The 6,151-nt window shown below is 47.3% G+C and overlaps 1 long non-coding RNA gene across 1 annotated transcript in view; it reads left to right on the plus strand.

The window, feature by feature from the left end:
- Positions 1-4,420, plus strand: part of LOC134474111 (uncharacterized) — a 5,093-nt gene extending 673 nt beyond the window's left edge. Inside the window, exon 2 of the long non-coding RNA XR_010044723.1 lies at positions 793-4,420. This is a non-coding gene — a long non-coding RNA (uncharacterized LOC134474111). The remainder of the gene's footprint in view (positions 1-792) is intronic.
- The last annotated feature ends 1,731 nt before the right edge of the window (positions 4,421-6,151 follow it).

The following is a 6,151-nucleotide window of genomic DNA, read 5'->3' on the forward strand; positions in this document are numbered from 1 at the left end:
ACATGCTAAGTGGGTATGAATTGGGATGAACGGAGGGAGATGGTTGGGTGAGATCATTTATGGGAGTATCTGTGTACATTTGCTGGTCCGTAACGTGAACTGGAAAGTGCTACACGCACTGTATTTTTGACGTCACTGAGCATAGAACAGACTCCTCAATTCTCTTGGGAGCAACCTCCATCTGAGAAAGAAGAGCTGCCATGGTTTTGATTATTTGTTTCCTTTCCTCTTGGAAAAAGGGGTAATGTTTATAAAACATGTATGGGAAAAAGTGGAAACTGAGGCTGGGCTCCCAGACTAAGTTATCCAGGGAGTCCCTTGGCTTGTTGCCTGTTCATTGCCTGACTTCCCACAGTTCTATGGCCAGGTCTGGGCACTTTCTTGCCTCTCAGATTTCCTGAATGCAGGGTCTATGTCTTGTTCACTCTTGGACACTCACAGTGCCTGGCATGAGTTATTACAATGGCAATGAAGATGATAAATATGAGCTAAATCTGGAGAGACTGACTGTGTGCCAGGCTGTAGGCCAGAGACCTTGTTTGCTTACTGAATCCTCACAGCCCTGCAAATTTGTGTTTTCGTTATCGTCATCCTACAGATGAAACTGATACTCAAAAAGATTAAGCAAGTTGCCCAGGATCACGGTAAGGGATGGAGATGGAATGTGAATCCAGATCTGATTTCAGAATCTGGACTTATACTTAGGACTGATTTAAACCAATCTTTAGAAGGTTGCCTGAGGATGCTTTCATCTACTTGTAATTATTTATTTACTTGTCATTTGTCTTCCAGAATGACATTTCCATGATGGCAAAGACCTTGACTGCCATGTGCCCCGTTCCTGTCACAGCAGGTGCTCAGTAAGCACATGCTCACTGCTCAGTTCCGAATTCCGTTGGAGACTTTGCAACCCAACAGACAGGGTTTGGCAGATGCATTCTTTTGTTCTTGCATAATGCATTGGCTTCAAGGTGATTCTCTTTATCCAGCATATCACAGAGATGAAACTCAAAGTGGCTGAAACCGTGAAGCAGTTTTTACATCACTGAAGAATGCTGTAGGTATGTGGGTTTGGTTCTTCAGGGGTTCATTGCCTGACTTGAGCTAACTATATTAGCTCTCTCTATGCTTTTCTTTCTTTTTTTTCAAGAAAAGTTTGCTTCACCACTCAGCAAAAAGAAAACTACTTAATTCATAAGCAAGGGAAGTAGCTGGCTGCTATGGGTTTTCCCCTGTAGGCTGGCCCTTGTTTTTTCCCATCTCCAGAGTCCCAGGGATCAGTACACATTCTGTTAGCCTCTTGTCTTCTGCACCAAATGGGATCAGTGATGCTGCTGATTTCTTATAAAAATCGTACCCAGTACTCATAAAATATGGCAAAGCAGCCTGTACTGGTTTTAGGCTCGTTTTCCTATTCCTCCTTTTGTCTTAGATTTCAGTAGAATTTTACTAACCCCGTGTTTGCATCTGTTTCTGCCTAGGAACTGCAGCCACTGCCTGGGACAAGCAAACCACAGTCACAGTGCTCATGGTCTTTTTTCTTCTAGGTATTAAGAAACACAACATGTACCTGCAAATCAGTCATTTCTTTCCTTCTGTTTGCTGTTCCAGTTTTTCCTCACTGTAGGTGTTGGGAACACTTTTCTCCATGGTCACAGATCACAAAAAATAGGAGAAAGGAAGGGGTGAGCCAGATGTTCTGCTCTATCAACAATGCCCAGGAAAAGATAGATACTCCAGATGTGTTTGCTGAGTGACTGGAAAAATGATGGGAAGGGAAGAGTGAGGGCTTTTCAATCTGGTGGGTTGGGTTCAAGTGCCAGTCAGCGTTTGTGTTTACCAGTTATGTGACCCAAGTCAACTTACATTTCTCCTCTGAGCCTATATGTAAAATGGGAACATGGTATTTAGCTCATAGGTTTGGTGCAAGGAGTAACATTAATGTGGAGGAAGCCCTTAGCAGTAATGCCTAGGAGGCTGGCCCAATTGATGGTCGCCAATGCTGGAGTTACAACCAGGAGCCCATGGAGATGCCCATGCAAATAGGTGAACAGAAAGCCCCCCACTGCCACAGCCAATTACACAGAGGGCAGTGAGACTGGACGGTGGGAGCAGCTACTTTCTCCCTACTTACCGCTAGTGTAGGAAGCTGGTTCCTGAAAACTTAAGCCTCGGGGCTGGGGATTTAGCTCTGTGGCATAAAAGCCTGCCTTGCAAGCCTGTGGTCGTGAGTTCGATCCCCAGTACTGATAAAAAAAAAAAAAAAAACTAAGCCTCCCAGGATTCAAATCTGATCTTTGTAGAATAAGAGAGGAACGGGGTACCCAGACAAGGGAATCACGGTTGAAGCTATGAACTTATGGACCAACTGAGTCCCTGAGGAAGGTGTGGAAGTTCTCACCTACCAAGGTCTCTTCCTGGCTACCCTGGCCAGGCCTGCAGCAGTGTGGGGAGCAGAAGGGAAATGGCAGATGTGACAGAGAACCAGGACAACAAAGGGGCCCACACACAGAGCATGGAGGCATCTCCCTCAGCTCCTTTCGACAGAAGAGTTCTCGAGTTCCTTGATGAGGAGGCTGTGGAAGTTATGACATGATTACACTTCTTTCCTGGTGGTTGTTGTGGATATAGCAGTGATGCAGTCATCCTTTCGGTGAACTGTGCATGCTCCATTCAGAGCATGGATCCCACTGTCTTACCTAAGCCACCTGCTGTTTCTGAGCTGAGGTCAGTTGATGCCTGGAGGTGGGTATTAACAGAAGCCATCCTGTCTGCTGTGGCCCATGGTGCCTTTGCTCTGCTGCTGCCCATCCAGAGTGTCTCAGCCTTCCTTGTCATCTAGAGTCTAATGAAGGTGGAGGTCCCAAGCCTTGTGCTCCTTTGTCATCCAGTGTGGCAAAAGGCTGGAGGAGGGGAGAATCCTTGATAACAAGGAGGGGACACCACCTGTCCACGGAGTGGGGTTGAGATTTCTTCACCCACAAATACCTCATTCTTCTCTGAAGCACCAGGGCTTCTGGCTGCCGTCAGGAGCTGCCTGAGAAGAAACATGGTGACCTTCCCCGGAGGGATAGGGTGGCCTCCACAGGATGATGGGTGGGTGATCCGGCTGCGGATCAATCCATGGGTCTCACCTGGAGAGGGGATCGGGGATGGAGGCAGGGCAAGAGAAAAGAGAGATAGAGGCTTGGCGAAATTCCGGTCAAATCTCTTTATTTTTAAAAATGACTACAGCTTATATAGGGTGGAGGCTGGCTTCAGGTCAGGGTCAATGTACCCTATCAGGGATCTGGTCTAGGTCCCCAGTCTCCCAAATGAGTGTACAGCAAAGGCTTAAAATAAATGAGACAAGTGGTATGATTTTAGGACTCCAGGAGGGTCAAAACCTCTGCAGAGTTCAAGACTCTGGTGGTTAAGAAATGTTTTGTGGGTAGCCCATATTTATTTTTTCAGTCAAGGAAGGGGTTAGAGTGGAAAACCAGGAAACTCAACAGGATCTTGGGAGTGGTTTAAAAACTTTTCCAAATAGCAGATTATGTTAATTTAGGAGAAGTATCTTGACCTTGAGTATAATCTTGAGATGACTCATGAAGACATAGATGATTTTATGCTAAGGAGAGTTAATGTGAGATCTCAGATGGATGGTACTAATAATCCCAGTTCTTCCTTTTATCCCATAAGAAAATATGTAAACCAGTCACTGTGAATTTGTGGTCCCCAGCACTGCTCAATCATAATCCCCTAGCTCTTGGGTGAGGAGAGTCCCACAGTCACTACTGAAACCCAAGGATGCCCCGAGCTCACAGCAAGCAGCAAGTTGAGAGCTGGAAGAAAATATGCAGTCTCAGGGCAACAAGCTTGCCTGACTGGGCCACCACAGGTCACGCTGTTACAGGCTAGTTAGAAATATTATAGGCAGTCAGACAGGGCTAGGCCTTTGAAGAAACTAGTGAAATGACCAAATGTCTTGTGATCTTGGGAGTCACACACCTCTTGCTGTGGGCCAGATTTCAAGACAAAGGGCAAAACAAATGCAACCACACCCTAAGTATAAGCATTAGGGGTTAGGTATGGATGACCTTGAGAAGCCAGGAGTCACCATTCCAACCCCCTACAGCAAGAGTCACTGATCCATAAGCATGCTCACTTTGCTACATGTCTTGTTTCCCCATTTGTCCCTAATTTGGTCAATTCTACCTGAACAACTAATCTGATTGATTGATCATAGTTCTGTCCCACCCATGCTCATTTGCCTTGCAAGTTCCCAGGTTTCCCCACTTTAAACCTGCCTCCCTTCATGGTTTTACTCTATAAAAATCTCTAGAAAAGACAGAATCTTTGGCAAACCACTTGGGACTCCTTGTGTCTCTTTCCCTCAAACAGAAGCTTTTTTTCTCTCAATAAATGTTTCTGTTCTTAACCTCTGTTGTTTCTAATATTCATTCTTGGATTTTAGAGAACACGAACTCGTCCTAGACGTAGGTATGATATAGATTTCCTTATATCAACACAGACTTACCAGCTGAGTCTTGGGTGAGCCCCCAGAAAAGGGGGAAGAGCAGAGTCACCCGGCTGCATAGGCTCCTCCAACCCTGAGGGCTCTATGAGACCCTGGACTTTTGTGAGTGGTTTTTCGGGGAACCAGAGGAAAAGGAAAGAAAAGCTGAGCCTACAGAGCTACATTTTGATGGCAAAGCTGTACATTAAGATGCATGTTTGACATGGTGGAGAAAAAAAGAGCTGAGAATTATTAAGGTGGAATCATGGAAGGAGAGGGAGAGGGGAAGAGGGGAATTCCTTCCTCTTCTTACCCCAGAGGCCCACAATGGACCCCGGTGCAAATTTGCTGTACTGAGAAGTCTAGTCTGATGTTCTTTCTGAGGTTCTTCCTGTTTTCACTCCTGTCCTTCAAGGCAAGGCTCTCAGGAGCCATGAGAGGTTGGAGGTCCCAGGGGGCCATGGGGTGGACAGTGCCCCACTCAGGCCTGAGGGAGGGGTGGCCTCAGTGCCCAGGGCAGTTGCCCCTGCTCTGCATGTGCCTGCCTCACCTTGGAGCACCTTCCCCAGGGACTGCGGGCCAAAGGAGATCTAGCCAGAGGGCCATGCCCGGCACTGTATGTGTGTGAAGGGCAGCCACCAGGACCCTGCTCCAATGGCATCCCTCTCCTGTGGGTTTGGTCAGTGCAGACTTTCCACACAGTCCAGGGAGGCATAATGAAAGAGAAAACTCTGAGGTGGGGAGAGAGGAAGGAAGAGGAGGGAGAGAAGGCAGAGAAACAGATCATCTTCAGAAAGTGTCTGAAAGTTCTGATTTCTGCTTCTAACAAAGATTAGGCTATAGTCAGGCTTTGCTAACTAACATGGCGCGGTTCTGCTCTGCATCCTGGTAAGAACCTGCCTCTTCCATGGCTACTCAAGTCTCTGCAACCAGGCTCTGGCAGTGTCATGGGTAAGGGTCTGTGGTCCCCATTTCTGGGGAGAGTCAGCTCTGGGACCGGTCTTTCCAGCACATGCTGAGAATCTTCGGGAGGATCTGGGGACTTGGGAGTCACAAAGTAGACCCAACTGACTTCACTCTGATTCAGAGACAAATGGCAGCAGCACTCCTCAGGGCCGAGCCAGTAGATGCTCCATCTGTCCTAGAGCCAAATCAGGCTGCGAGCCATGCAGGCTGGTGTCCAGCTTTGTGGGGAAGACAGTGTAGACCTAGCTGAACCTAGGATGACTGACCACTTTCTGGGTTTCCAGAACTGATTGTCATCAGGTCAAGCCCTACATCCCAGAAAATCCCTCAGACTGGGCCAACAGGTCGCTTGGTCATTGTTTTGAAGCTCTCTCAGTCCCTAGCCAGCAATTTAACCTCTTCAAGCCTCTGTTTCCCCACATGTGAACCGAGGTTAGAGACACCAATCTTCTACAGGGCTTGAGGACCAGGGCTGATGTGCATCTGCACACTGCTTAGGAGGAAAATAGAGTTGCGAGAAAAAAATTTTAAAAGCCCACACTCTGTTTATTTAGAGAGGCAGATGTCTCCTCCTTTAATGCCGCCAGATTTTTCCAGCTGTGTGAAGAAGACCGCACTGAAGGACTCTGCAACACTTGTCAGAAAGCCTCCTCAGCCTGCAGGCCCCTGAGGGAGAGTGGGTTAAGG

This window comes from Cavia porcellus, unplaced genomic scaffold (genome assembly GCF_034190915.1).
Source record: "Cavia porcellus strain 051 isolate PalLab524CR breed Dunkin Hartley unplaced genomic scaffold, mCavPor4.1 scaffold_30, whole genome shotgun sequence".
NCBI lineage: Eukaryota > Metazoa > Chordata > Mammalia > Rodentia > Caviidae > Cavia > Cavia porcellus.